Source organism: Narcine bancroftii, chromosome 2, assembly GCF_036971445.1.
Source record: "Narcine bancroftii isolate sNarBan1 chromosome 2, sNarBan1.hap1, whole genome shotgun sequence".
Classification (NCBI taxonomy): Eukaryota; Metazoa; Chordata; class Chondrichthyes; order Torpediniformes; family Narcinidae; genus Narcine; species Narcine bancroftii.
In genome coordinates, this window is record NC_091470.1 from 8,513,424 (window position 1) to 8,529,199 (window position 15,776).

A 15,776-nucleotide genomic window follows, 5' to 3' on the forward strand; every position below is an offset into this window, starting at 1 on the left:
ACAAGACCCTCACCACCAGGTTCAGGAACGGCTACTCCCCCTCCACCATCAGACTCCTCAATGACAAACTCAATCAGGGACTCATTCTTGTGCACTTTATTGATATTTTTTCCTCTCTGTATTGCACAGTCTATTTACATTTGTTATCTGTTTACCATTCTTCATTTGTTCACATGTTTATGCTGTGTACAGTTTGTTTTTGCACTCCCAATAAGCAGTAATTCTGCCTGGCCTGCAGGGAAAAGGATCTCAGGGATGTATGTGATGTCACGTATACACTCTGGCAATAAATCTGAAATCTGACTGCCAGTTTCCATTCAGCCCCTTCTCCTCTCTCTCTTCCGCCCCCCCCACCCTTTTATTCAGGCCCCTGCCTGCTTTTTGATCATACCTTGAGGAGGAACTGAGGCCCAAAATGTCAGTGACATATCTTCCGCCCCCCCCCCCCCTTTTATTCAGGCCCCTGCCTGCTTTTTGATCATACCTTGAGGAGGAACTGAGGCCCAAAATGTCAGTGACATATCTTCCCCCCCCCCCCCCCTTTTTTATTCAGGCCCCTGCCTGCTTTTTGATCATACCTTGAGGAGGAACTGAGGCCCAAAATGTCAGTGACATATCTTCCGCCCCCCCCCCTCTTTTTATTCAGGCCCCTGCCTGCTTTTTGATCATACCTTGAGGAGGAACTGAGGCCCAAAATGTCAGTGACATATCTTCCGCCCCCCCCCCCCTTTTTATTCAGGCCCCTGCCTGCTTTTTGATCATACCTTGAGGAGGAACTGAGGCCCAAAATGTCAGTGACATATCTTCCGCCCCCCCCCCCCCCCTTTTTATTCAGGCCGCTGCCTGCTTTTTGATCATACCTTGAGGAGGAACTGAGGCCCAAAATGTCAGTGACATATCTTTACCTCCTGTGGACGCTGCAGGTCCTGCTGAGTTCCTCTAGCACTTCTTGTGTATTTACTCTCCCTGTAGCCCAATGAGAAGGGTCCATCTGCAAGCAATGGGAGGTTGACAAATGACATCAGAAGGGAACACCGTCAGAGGGAGCAGCAGAAGTCGGCCATTCGGCCCATTGGATCTGCTCTGCTATTCGAATTATTCGAATTATTCCTCTCATTTGTGCTCTCCTGCCTTCTCTCCCATAATCTTTGACACCCTCACTAACCAAGAACCTGCCAACCTCCACTTTAAATGCACCTAATGTCCTGGCCTTCACAACAATCTGTGGCAATAGATTTAACCCATAGAATCAAAGAACCATAGACCATTGCAGCACATAAAACAGGCCCTTTTGGCCCTTCTACTGTGTGCCAAACTATTATTTTGCCTAGTCCTACTGACCTGTACCCAGCCCAAAGCCCTCTGGATGAAGCAACCTCCCCATCTCTGATCTAAAGGGATGTCCTTTTGTCCTGAGGCCCAGACCCTCCCACAAGTGGAAACATCTCCTCGCCTACTCTTTCCACCCCTTTCAATATCTGGTTTCAATGAGATTCCCTCTCATCATTCTAAACCCCAGCCATCAAATTCCTTGATACGTTAACCCTCTTATCCCCAGGATCATTTCTGTAACACCTGCTCCGGACCCTCTCTACTGTCAGCACATCCTTCCTTAGATATGGGGGCAAACCTGTTCACAATGGACGTTGAGATGTGTGGACCTCTCTGCCTGCACACTGGCCTGGAAGACTTTGCTCTTCTCCTCACATCACTCTGAAGTCTCCACATCCAACTGGTACTCCTCCAGGATTTCCATGACCTCCAACAAGGTTCCACCGCCACTCCCATCCTCTCCCAACTCCCTGCATTCCGACAGGACTGCGCTCTCCCTCCTCCTAACCTCACGTATTACTTGGTCTTTCCACAAGCAGTCTAACAGGTTATCTCCAACGTACATTCAGCTGTGTAAAGGGGAAGAACAAGAGCAGAGAATGAGTTACAATGGAACAAAAAATAAATGAGCACCAGGCAAGGGCAGAGGTGGGGCTCATACAGGAGCCTGATGGCTGCAGGGAAGAAACTGGCTCTAAACCTGTAGGAATGTACATTCACACTCTTGAAACTTCCCCCTGATGGGGGGTGGGAGAAGAGAGTGAACACGAACGTCTGCAACCTCTGTGACTGTCAGAAAGACACAGTGAAATGCTGGTGGAGCTCGCAGCGCCCATTACCAACTTTTCAGGCCTGAGGCCTTGTTCGAGGAATAAGTAGAACGAGCAAAGAGCAGGGAATCTCAGAATAGAGACAGTGCGGGGGGGGGGGGGGGGGTGTTAATTGGATGTTCTAAGGGGAGAGGTGAGCATGGATTTTGTCCTCCTTTTGAAAGGAGACAGGGAAAAGGGAGAGAGATAGAACTGGCAGAAGAAGTGAGGAGGGGTTGGGTTTGGGGGGGGGGGGGGTGCTGTTAACAAAAGCCAGAGAAATTGATGTTAATGCTGGGTGCCCAGACGGAAGATGAGAGTGTGTCCAGGGTGTGATGAGTGGAGAGTGGGAGGTGCGGATGGAATTATAAGCACAGTTACAAATACTACAGGAACCTCTGTGCCTCGGTGCACACAACACCCGGGCCAGGTCATCATGAACAAGAATACAGAGGCTACACTGCAAGATGCAAACCATGGCAAAGGTTCACTTTGGATCTTGGGCAGTTCCTTTACACCTCCACACTCTGCTCTTGTTATCTCTCTGATACAGGTTAATCTTGGTCTCATCTGTCCTCAAGAATTCTGCAGGCTCTTTTAAGTACTTCCTGGCAAACTGTCATCTGGCCACCCTGTTTCTGCGGCGAACTAGCAGTGATTTGTATCTTCCAGCGAAGCCTCTGTTCGTGAAGTCTTCTGCGGACAGTCGTCATTGACATTTCCACACCTGCCTCCTGAAGAGGGTTTCTGGTCCCTCAGACATACATTTGGGGATTTTTCTTCATCATGATGATGAATTCTGTCATCACCAGTGAAGATCTTCCTTGGAACCACCAGACCCTTTGTGATCACGGAGCTCACCAGTTCGCTCTTTCTTCTAAATGATGTTCCAAACTGTTGATTTTAGGTCGTCCTGAGGTTCGGCCGATGTCTCTGAGTGTTTTATTCCTGTTTTTCAGCTTCGTTGACTTTCATTGGGACAACTCTGGTCCTCGTGTTGAAAAACGGCAACTACAGACTCCAAAGGTGATCACAAGCTTAGAAACAAGCCCAGCTCTCGTAAACCTGCATCAAATTAAGCAATTAAACATACCCGAGTATCACAAACATCTGTGAAGCCAAATGTACCCAATATTATGGTGCCCTGAAATGGGGGGGACATGTATAAAAAGTGCTGTAATTTCTACAAGGTCAAACCAAAATGTGCACAAATCTGCAATGTTCACTTTAATTACGATTCACATTTCTATTACAATTCTGTTTGATTACAAATTTAAAACTGTGGGTCACAGGGGGACAAAGGGAAAAAGGTGTCTTTATCCCAAAGATTAAGGAGGGGCTGCAGTAACTGGATTGACATGCTCATTGAAGGTAGGATTTCGCTGCATAAATCATAGGAGCCAGCGCCTCATAGAGTCATTGTTCTCCAACACAAACAGGCCCTTTGGCCCATCTCATCCATTCTGACTATCCCATATCATTCCAAACCTCTCCCGACCATTGACCTGCCTCTGAATCATTGAGAAGAGGGTCGACTGGAGGATGGTCCCCACTGTCCTCGCCCATCGTCGAGGGGAGTTCTGTGAGGATCTCTCTCTCTCTCTCTCTCTCCTCCCCCACAGCCGTGTCATCACCCAGATTCACTTCCACACCCTCCTGTCCTTCCTGCCAATGACTCCACCACCATCTGGTGCCTCAGTTCCCAGGCCTCTCAGCCTGGCCCCACAAGGATCAATATCCACCTCCAATTTCTGTTAACTCCTTCTCCTGTCTCTTTATTTCCCTACCCCTCTGCCTCACATCCTCCAGTTCCCCACCCCCCTTCTCCTATGTTACCCCCTTGCCCTCTCCCTCATCCTCAACTTCTTTCTCTTCTACCCCCCTACCCATATCCACCTATGACATCTCACCTGTTACCCAGTTCTCCCCCTCCCCATCCTCTCTCTCCTCTCCTCCTCCTCCCCCTCCCCTTCCACCCTCTTCTCCTCCTCTCCCCTGCCCCTCTCTCCTGAGTCTACCTGATTTTTGCCATCCCCAACAGAGAGTTCATGCCTGAAATGTCCGCTTTTATTTCCTCTGGATGTTGTGTGACCAGCTGGGTTTCTCCAGCACATGTGTTCTACACTTATCCCCACCACCGTATCTACCTCTCTCAGCTCCTGTCCCACTTACACACCTCAACACCATTGGATGTCGGCCCCTACAATGCCCCGACCATCTCATTCTCCGTGGGAGAGATTCCGAAGGTTGGAAATACTCCCATTAAAGCTGTTTCAGTGATAAACCATGATCCTTTGTACTCAGGTTACACCTACAGTTCTACACTCACCCACAAGGAGGCAGAAACAACAACAGCTGTCTGCAGGATTGGTGTTTCAGGACCACGAGTATCACAGACACCCCAGGGTGCTCCATGGGAATACAGCAAACACCCCAAGGTGCTCCGCAGATATACCACAAACACCCTAGGGTGCTCCACGGGAATATCACTTGCTAACAACCGACTCGGCCACAGCTAGAGTTTATGAAGGCAGGTTGTCCAACAAACATGGCCAAGGTCGAGATATTGACAGAGAGACAGGGCTTGTCTCTGTGGTTGGAGCTCGGACAAACCTGGCCAGAATCCAAGATCTGGATTCCAGGTAGATCCAGGGAATGCTGGAAGCACCAGGAGATCAGAAAGCCCAGGGCAACTGTTCGGGCATCGGATGGAGAGTCATCGATAAACTTCCATGTCAGGATTGTGAAGCAGCTGCTCTGATTGGTGGGAGAGGTAGTGTCTCAACTCCGAACCCAGGAGAGGAGTGAGCGGGTGTGACAGGTGTCCTGCTGCTCGACCTGGTGCGTGATGCCGGTCCCTTTCCCATTCCCTCAGGTCCACCTCCGGCAACACTCTGCCCTTTCTCAATCTCCGTCTCCATCTCGGGAGAAAAACTCTCGACAGACGTCTTCTACAAACCCATCAATTCCCACAGCTCCCTCGACTGCACCTCTTCCCATCCCATCACCTGTAGGGATTCAATTTCTTTCTTCTCCGTCGCATGTGCCCCCAGGACGAGGACTTGATCATCAGAGATGTCCTCCTTCTTCAAACAACATGGCTTTCCCTCTACCACCATCAACTTGGCCCTCACTCAATGATCCTCCATTACCCGCACATCTGCCCTGGACCCCTCCACCCCCATGCACAACAAGGACAGGATTCCTCTTGTCCTCACCTACCACCCCACCACCCCCCACGTCCAACACATCCTCCTCCGCCATTTCTGCCACCTACCATATAGTTCATTTTTACAGACCAATTTTTAGGGTAAAATTTAGGGGGGGGGGGGTCGACTATTATACGCACACTACTTTTGACCAAGTTAAGTACCTTCGTCGTTCAAGGTGTCGGGAGTTCTGTTGGGAGAGAGGACGTCCAGGGCTGGGTGGTAAATCAGGAGCTCAGATGGATGGGTGGCTTAGCCCAAGGCAAGAGCCCCTCATCAGGAGTTTCGAAGGGTGCCAAGGCGAGGGATCGTGGTTGGGAGCTCAGATGGGCAGGCAACCAAAAATAGTGGTGGTGGGGGGGTCAACTCATACACAGTTTCCACTATTACACGTATCCCACCACGAGACACATATTCCCCTCTCTGTCTTCTGCAGAGACCGCTCCCTCTGTAACTCCCTCGTCCACTCCTCCCTCCCTACCAATCATCCTCTTGGGACCTACCCCTGTAACCGCAGGAGATACTCCACTTTCACCCACATCTCCTCCTTCACCACCATTCTGGGATCCAAACAAACCTTCCAAGTGAATCAACGTTTCACTTGTGAATCCGAGGGAGTCATCTACTGCATCTGGTGCTCCTGCTGTGGTCTCCTCTACATCGGAGAGACTGGTTGCAGACTGGGAGATCACTTAACATAACATAACAATTACAGCACAGAAACAGGCCATTAGGCCCTTCTAGTCCGCACCGAACCAAACACCCCTCTCTAGTCCCACCTCCCTGCACAATGCCCATAACCCTCCATCTTCTTCTCATCCATATACCTGTCCAACCTTTTCTTAAATAATACAATTGACTCCGCCGCCACTATTTCTCCCGGAAGCTCATTCCACACGGCTACCACTCTCTGAGTAAAGAAGTTCCCCCTCATGTTACCTCTAAACCTCTGCCCCTTAATTCTTAACTCATGTCCTCTTGTTTTAATCTTTCATCCTCTTAACGGAAATAGTCTATCCACATCCACTCTGTCTATCCCTTTCATAATCTTAAATACTTCTATCAAATCCCCTCTCAACCTTCTACGCTACAAAGAATAAAGACCTAATCTGTCCAATCTCTCCCTATACTCTAGATGCTTAAACCCAGGCAACATTCTGGTAAACCTTCTCTTCACTCTCTCCACTCTGTTTATATCCTTCCTATAATTAGGCGACCAGAACTGCACACAGAACTCCAAATTAGGCCGCACCAACGTCTTATACAATCTCAACATCACCTCCCAACTCCTACATTCCATGCAATGATTGATAAAGGCCAGCATACTAAAAGCCTTCTTCACCGCCCTATTCATGTGAGTTTCTACCTTCAGGGAACGATGTACCGTCACTCCTAAATCTTTCTGCTCTTCTGTATTCCTCAATGCTCTCCCATTTACCACGTATGTCCTATTCTGATTCTTCTTACCAAAATGAAGCACCTCACACTTATCAGCATTAAATTCCATCTGCCATTTTTCAGCCCACTTTTCTAAGCAGCCCAAATCCCTCTGCAATCCTTGAAAACCTTCTTCATTATCCACTATTCCACCTATCTTAGTATCGTCTGCATATTTACTAATCCAATTCACCACCCCATCATCTAGATCATTAATGTATATAACGAACAACAATGGGCCCAATACAGATCCTTGAGGCACACCACTGGTCACCGGCCTCCAACCTGACAGACAATTATCCACTACCACTCTCTGGCCTCTCCCTTTCAGCCAATGTTCAATCCATTTGGCTATCTCAAATTTTATACCTAAAGACTGCACCTTCCTAACTAACCTTCCATGTGGTACCTTATCGAAGGCCTTACTGAAGTCCATATAGACAACATCCACTGCGCTACCCTCATCCACATTCCTAGTCACCTCTTCAAAAAATTCAATCAGATTGGTCAAACATGACCTTCCTCCCACAAATCCATGTTGAGTGCTCCTGATCAGACCCTGTCTATCCAGATGTTTATAAGTACTATCTCTAAGAATTTTCTCCATTAATTTACCTACCACAGACGTCAAACTTACAGGCCGATAGTTGCCAGGCTTCCTCCTTGAACCCTTTTTAAATAACGGAACCACATTCGCAATGCGCCAATCCTCCGGCACTATCCCCATATCTAATGACATTTGGAAAATTACCGCCAGAGCCTCTGCTATTTCCTCCTTCACTTCTCTCAATGTCCTGGGGAAGATCCTGTCTGGTCCCGGAGACTTATCCACCTTTATATTCTTCAAAAGCCTTAAAACTACACCTTTTGTAATCTCTATATTCCCCATATTTACCCAATTTGCTTTTTTTATCTCACATCTCCCAATATCCTTCTCCTTAGTGAATACCGAAGAAAAGAAACTGTTCAATATCTCCCCCATTTCTCTAGGCTCCACACACAGTTTTCCGCTCTGATTTTCTAAGGGACCAATTTTGTCTCTAGCTTTCCTCTTACCATTAACATATTTGTCGAACTCTTTTGGATTAGTTTTCACCCTGCTTGCCATAGTTTTCTCATACCTTCTTTTAGCTTTCCTAATTCCTCTCTTAAGATTCCTCTTACATTCAATGTATCTTTCAAACACCTCCTTAACTCCATGCTTCTTATACCTAATGTATGCCTCCCTTTTTCTTCGAACCAAGTTTCCAATATTCCTTGAAAACCACGGCTCTCTCAAACCTTTTGCCCCTCCTTTTAACCTAACAGGAACATAAAGCTTTTGCACTATCAAAATCTGATCTTTAAAAGACTTCCATCTCTCTACTACATCCTGCCCATAAAACAAATTGTCCCAATGCACACCCTGCAAGTCCTTTCGCATCTCCTCAAATCTAGCTTTTCCCCAATCAAAAACCTCAACCCTTGGCCCTGACTTCTCTCTTTCCATAATGACATTGAGCTCCTCGGCTCTGTCCACTACAGTAGCGTGGATTTCCCAGTGGCCGCCCACTTCAATTCTCCATCCCACTCCCTGGCTGACATGACTGTCCACGGTCTTGTGCACTGCCAGCCTGAGACCACTCACCTCATCTTTCGACTGGGCACCCTCCAACCGGATGGCATTAACATCAACCTCTGGTTTCCGTTAACCGGCCCTCCATCCCGCGTCTCTCTCTGCCCCTTCCCTCCAGCTTTACATTCACAGATCAATAATCAGCTTTCCTCCAATAGCGAAAACCTACCGGGGACAATCATTACCTAAGTTGATGGAAGGAGAAGGAAATGAAAAGAATGGACTCAGTAGAATTTCTGGTGTATTTTTATTGAATGACAACATTGTCTGACTGGTTAAATGTATCCTAGAATGTATACCTTAAATGGATGGGAGGGGGGGTGGGGAGGGGGGGGTTGGGAGGAGGGGGGGGGGGAGAAAATGTCACTGTATATGTGTGAAAAGGAAAAAGTGTGTACCATGGTTAATGTGATTTATGGTGTGAAAAATAAAAAAATAAAATAAAAAATAATAATCAGCTTTCCTCCTACCCATGTCCACAGGCAGCCCTTTGCCTATTGCCCTGTGCTCCCCCCCCCCACCCCCACTTACCTCCTCATCCATCTTTTTATTCAGGTGCCTGTCTGCTTTTTATCATACCTCGAGGAGGTGCTCAGTCCTGAAACGTCAGTGACTTATCTTTATCTCCTACGGACGCTGCCAGAAGTGTCGACTTTCTCCAGCTTTCCTGCGTTTTTACTACAATCACAGCATCTGCAGACTTCCATGTTGTGCAATTCTCCGAGCGTGGTCTCACCAATGCCCTGTCCGGTTGTAATGTGATGCCCCTTTTTAGTGATACCCACTGGTCTACTGCAGGGGGAAACCTGTGTGCCTGCAGGAAGAGCACTGGAGGACAAGGCAACACCAGGCCAGCTGTCAATCAGCCAACCTGAATGGATCAAGCCCCACCCGGTCCATTCCATCCCTCCAGAATAGAAGCTACATCCGATCATTCTCAGGATGTTGTCTTAAATGCTCTGAGCAATTTTACGAGGACACTTGAAGTGAATCAAATTGGTTAGGAATTTAATTCTGTAATGGTGGTGATATCGTCCGGCCCCTTGAGATCAGTCTCAGAGCACCACAGCTACCCTCACAGCCAGCTCTGTAGAAGTTTGCGTAGAATAAAGCCTGTTGAACAGACTTTGAATGTTTGCGCCTACTTTCCTGCCCGATAGCGCATCACACCCTGCCCCTGAACTCCGTGCCCAGACCAACGGAAACCAGTGCGCCAAATGCCTTCTCCACCACACCGCTTCAAATGGCCTCATGAAAGGTTGAGGTGCACTGTGAAAACATGATGGGGAATTCCAGCGATGAAGAGCTGACTTCAGAGATACGGGAAAAGCTCCATGTTCTTGCCAGGAACCTTCATGGAAGGGCAAAGGGGGGGGGGGCACAGGCTGGTCGAGGAGCCCTTCTGGGGGTCTTTCCTCTCTCCCCTGTGGAAGTATCCACAAGCTGTTGCCAGGACTCGGGGGCCTGAGTTACAGAGATAGGTGGAGTAGGCCAGGGCTTTATTCATTGGAGCACAGGGGGACGAGGGGTGACCTCACAGAAGTGGACAACATCATGAGAGGAGTAGATTGGGTGATCGCAGAGAGTCTGTTACCCAGGGTAGGGGAATCAGTGACCAGTGGACATGGGTTTAAGGTGGGGTTGGGAGAAATTTAACAGGAACCTGAGGGGTCGGTATGTGGAAAGGCCTGCCGGAGGCCATTCTCAACCTTTTTTTTAGGAAAATGGCCCTCCCCCAGGAACCTGCTCAAAGTTGATGGTATAAACACAGTAAACGCTGGAGGAACTCAGCCAGTCTCGCTGAGTCCACAGGAGGTAAAGATACATTATATAACCGTCGTTTCAGGCCTGAACCCTTCTTGCTACATTGACGATGGGCTCAGGCCTATGGACCCTGCGAGACTGGTTGAATTTCTCCAGCATTTCTCTGTGTGTTTTACTACAATCACCTCGTCCGCAGACTTTCATGTTCCACTTGAAGTTTTGAGAGCCCTGTTCCCTGTGAGCCAGTCAAGTTTTGGATTCTTCTGTACTTTTCTTCTACCAACTGCATAAAAAAATTTTAAAATACTAATGTTACATGAGGTGAAAATAAAACAAGGCCTTCACTTAAATGTGCTGTGTCTCCGTCACGTAGGACCCCTGTTCAGAACGGCTGGAGACAGGTACAATTCAAGGTTTAAGAAAAAAATTGATCTGATGTCTGAATCGGATGGTTTAAGAGGGATAAGGGCTAGACACAGGCCAGTGGAACGGTTTGCTTGGCATGGACAGGTTAGGCCAAAAGGCCTGTTTCCACACTACTTGACTGCGACAGCGCAGAGCTCGTGTCCCACTTGACAAAGGTGAGGTGATGGATTGGGAAAGTTCGAAGCTGAGGGCTGAGTCCAGGGTTAATGGTCGGATACTTAACAGAGGCACATTGGGGTCCAAATCCATACATTCCTCAAGGTCACAGCACAGGTTGATAGGATAGTTAAGAAGGCCTAAAGGATGTTAGGCTTCATTAGTTGGGTAGGTCAAGTTGTAGCTCTACAAACCTCTGATGTGACCACATCTAGAGAATTGTGTTCAGTTCTGGTCACCTCATTACAGCAAGGATGTGGAAGCTGTGGAGAAGGTGCAGAGGAGATTGACCAGGATGTTGCCTGGATTGGAAAATAAGCCTTATGAGGCAAGGTTCGCAGAGCTGGGACTTTTCTCTTTGGAGTGTAAAAGGATGAGAGGAGACTTAATAGAGGACTACATGAGAGGCATAGATAGGGTGGACAGTCAGTGCCTTCTTCCTAAGGCAGGAATAGCAAACGTGTACAAAGTGAAGGGAGGGAAGTTTAGGAAAGACGTCAGGGGTATGTTTTTTTTTACATAGAGAGTTGTGGGTGCCTGGAATGCCTTGCCTAAGATGGTGGTGGAGGCTGAAACAATAGGGTGCTTTAAGAGACTCTTAGACATATGGAGGGAAGAAAAATAGAGGGTTACGGGGTAGGGAGGGTTTCATTTTTTTTGGTAGGAATATGTAGGTTGGCACAACATCGAGGGCTGAAGGGCCTTTGCTGTAATGTTCTATGTCCCAAAGGAGATCTGTCCTGCTTAGTGTTTGCACATGGCGTTATCGAAAGGCAGAGATGACCTGCGACCAAGCCAGCAGGCCAGGAACACTAGAGTGTGGGGGGGGGAGGGAGCGCAGGGCCCTTAGCCCCTCCCTCAGCAACACCCCTGGAGCATTGAGAAGTGGCTGAGGCAGGAGTTTCAAGATTAAAATTGGGAGGACCTGCCGGGGCCATCCAAAGGTGAGGGCAAAGGTAAAGCACCCGTGGGCTCGGCGAGGCTTGGCCGGTGCTCCTTGCGACTCATAGAAACATAGAAGATAGGAGCAGGAGTAGGTCATTCGACCCTTCGAGCCTGCTCTGCCATTCAACGAGATCATAGCTGATCTTAAAGTTCAGTACCCCGTCCCCGCCTTCTCTCCGTAACCTTTAATACCCTTATACTGAAGAAATAGATCTAATTCCCTCTTAAATAGATTTAATGAACCTGCCTCTACTGCCCTCTGTGGCAATGAATTCCACAGATTCACCACCCTCTGGGTCAAGAAATTCTTCCTCATCTCGGTCCTAAATGGTTTGCCTATTATCCTCAAACCATGGCCCCGGGTTCTGGATTTTCCCATTATTGGAAACATCCCATCTGCATCCATTCTGTCCAGTCCTGCCAGAATTTTATATGTCTCCATGAGATCCCCTCTCAATCTTCTAAACTCCAGGGAGTACAATCCCAATTTGCGCAATCTTTCCTCCTAAGTCATTCCTGCCATTCCAGGTATCAGCCTGGTGAATCGCCTCTGCACTCCCTCCATTGCAAGAACATCCTTCCTTAGATAAGGTGACCAAAACTGCACACAATACTCCAGGTGGGGTCTCACCAAGGCCCTGTACAGCTGCAGTAAGGTATCCTTGTTCCTAGACTCAAACCCTCTTGATATGAAGGCCAACCTACCATTTGCCTTTTTAACCGCCTGCTGTACCTGCATGCTCACCTTCAGAATTTTTTGAGGAGGTTACTAAGAAAGTTGATGAGGAGAAGGCAGTTGACATTGTCCATGTGGACTTTAGTAAGGCCTTTGACCAGGTTCTGCATAAGAGGTTAATTGGGAAGGTTCAAGCATTAGGTATTAAGGTTGAAGTAGTGAAATAGATTCTAGTGAAATAGAGCGGCTCCACTACTCCTGAAAGAACACGCACAACCAGGTGGGTTGAGCTCAGTGAGCAGACTAGTTTATTACAGGGGGCTGGGCTGCACTTATACTCCCAGCCTGGACCTGGCTCAGAACCGCTTCTGAACTGTCCTGAAAGAAAGTGAAAACCCCTGACAGTGCCATTTTGGCCGGCTGCCCCGCCACATGGCTTACAAGTGGGGCCGGTTCGCCTGCCTAGTGGTGAGCTGCCACACAGCAATGGTTGGATGGGAGCTGCCAAAGGGTAGTGGTGGGAAATTGTTTGACAAGTTGGAGGCCGGTGACGAGTGGATTTGCCTCAGGGATAGGTACTGGGCCCACTGTTGTTTGTCATATATATTAATGATCTGGATGATGGGGTGGTAAATTGGATTAGTAAGTATGCAGATGATATGAAGATTGGTGTTGTGGACAGTGAGGAAGGTTTTCAAAATTTGCAGTGGGATATAGGACAGTTAGAAAAGTGGGCTGGAAGATGGCAGATAAGTGCTACATTTTGGTCGAACTAATCAGCAAAAATCATACATGATAAATGGTAGATAATTGAGGAGTGGAGTAGAACAAAGGGATTTAGGAATCCTGGTACATAATTCCCTGAAAGTGGAGTCACATGTAGATAGGGTGGTGAAGAAAGCTTTTGGTACGTTGGCCTTCATAAATCAGAATATTAAATAGAGGATGTCATGTTGTAGTTGTACAAGGCATTGGTGAGGCCAAATTTGGAATATTGTGTGCAGTTTTGGTCCCTGAATTACAGGAAGGATATAAACAGTATAGAGAGAGAGAGAGAGAGCATAGGAGGTTTACGAGAATGTTGCTGGGGGGTTTCAGGGTTTGAGTTACAGGGAAAGGTTGAGCAGGCTGGGGCTTTATCCCTGGAGTGTAGAAGATTGAGGGGTGATTTGATAAAAGTATTTAAAATTCTGAGAGGGACAGATAGAGTCAATGTGGACAGGCTTTTTCCATTGAGAGTGGGGGGAATTCAAACAAGAGAGCATGGACTGAGATTGAAGGGGGAAAAGTTTAGGGGAAACATGAGAGAGGCAAGCACATAAAGAAGAGGTATTAACCAATTTCCAAATTATTTCAACAACTACAACTAGTGGTGCCTCAGGGATCGGTGCTGGGACCATTGTTGTTTTTCATCTATATCAATGATCTGGATGATAATGTGGTAAATTGGATCAGCAAGTTTGCAGATGGCACTAAGATTGGACGTGTTGTGGACAGTGAGAAAGGTTTTCAAAGTTTGCAGAGGGATCTGGATCAGCTGGAAAAATGGGCTGAAAAGTGGTAGATGGAATTTAATGCAGACGTGTGAGGTGTTGCATTTTGGAAGGACAAACCAAGAAAGGATGTACACGGTGAATAGTCGGGCACTGAGGAGTGCGGTAGAACAGAGGAATCTGAAAGTGGCATCACGGGTGGACAGGGTTGTAAAGAGAGCTTTTGGCATATTGGCCTTCATAAATCAAAGTATTGAGTACAGGAGTTGGGAAGTTATGGTGAAATTGTATAAGACATTGGTGAGGCCAAATTTGGAGAATTGTGTACAGTTTTGGTCACCGAACTACAGGAAAGATATCAATAGGATTGAAAAAGTGCAGAGAAGATTTACTAGGATGTTGCCCAGATGTCAGGAACTGAGTTACAGGGAAAGGTTAAACAAGTTAGGACTCTGTTCCCTGGAACGTCGAAGAATGAGGGGAGATTTGATCGAGGTGTTTAAAATTATGAGGGGTACAGACAGAGTAAATGTAGGTCAGCTTTTTCCACTGAGGGTAGGTGAGATACAACCCAGGTTAAGGGTGAAAGGGGAAATTCTTCACACAGAGAACGGTGGGAGGGTGGAGTGAGCTGCCAGCTGAAGTGGTGAATGTGGGCTCATTTTTAACATTGAAGAATTTGGATGGGAGGGGTGTGGAGGGATATGGACTGGGTGAAGATCAGTGGGACTAAGCAAATCAAATGGTTTGGCACAGACTAGAAGGGCTAAAGGTGTTGGTTTCTGTCCTGTCAGGTATTATGGTTCTACAACATTGCAAGACACAAAACACAGAGAGCTAGAGCTAAAAACCACCATTAACATCTGGCAACAAAACTGTGAAGCAGTAAAATCGTGGCCATGTTTCTATTACACATCAAATCAAAACATGATTTTCATAAACAAGAGGACTCAGTTCCCCTTGGGGGGGGGGGTGGGGGGTGGGGGTGGGGAGGGGCACCATTCCCAGAACCCGGCTACCGTCCCCTCACTCATCACATCCTCATGCTCCCACACCACCCAGACGCAACCCCGTAAGAGGAGCAGGCAGTCAGCTCACCCCACACCCTTGACCGCCTGCCTCCTCAACCCATGAATGGTCGGTTTGGCCAGGCCCAACAATAACCCCACGAGGAGACCCACTGAACACCAGGGCACCCTTCCGGACAGGGCAACCGTAGATCAGATGCAGCCAGAATTTCAGGAGTAAGCCCCTCCAGAGAGGCATAACTTCTCTCGCACAGTGTGACTGCCCCCCTCCTCAGTACTGCTGCTCCCACAGCCCCTCTGGATGGCAGGGACATGGTGGTACAAATGCCACCCTTCTGCACCAACAATGTTCCTGACTGCACAAATTACCACTGAAGAGGCTGAGAACAGGGTTAAGGGACAGATACTTAACAGTACGGATGGATGAACCTTGGGGTCAAAGCCATAGATATCTCAAAGTCACCGCGCAGGTTGCTAGCTGGGTTTCATTAGTTGGGGGATTGAGTTCAGGAGTCGAGAGGTCACGTTGCAACTCTACAAATCTCTGGTGAGACCACACTTAGAGTACCGTGTTCAGTTCTGGTCACCTCGTTGTAGGAAGGATGTGGAAGCTGTGGAGTGGGGGCAGAGGAGATTTACCAGGATGTTATCTGGATTGAAAAAAAAAGTTTGTGAGGCAAGGTTCGCAGAGCTGGGGCTCTTCACTTTGGAATGAAGAAGGTTGAGAGGAGATTTGATAGAGGTCATCAAGATTATGAGAGGCGTAGATAGGGTGAACGGCCAGCGCCTGTTTCCCAGGGCAGGATCAGCCAACACCAGAGGACATGGATATAAAGAGAAGGGAGGGAAGTTTAGGGGAGACATCAGGGGTGTTTTTTTACAGAGA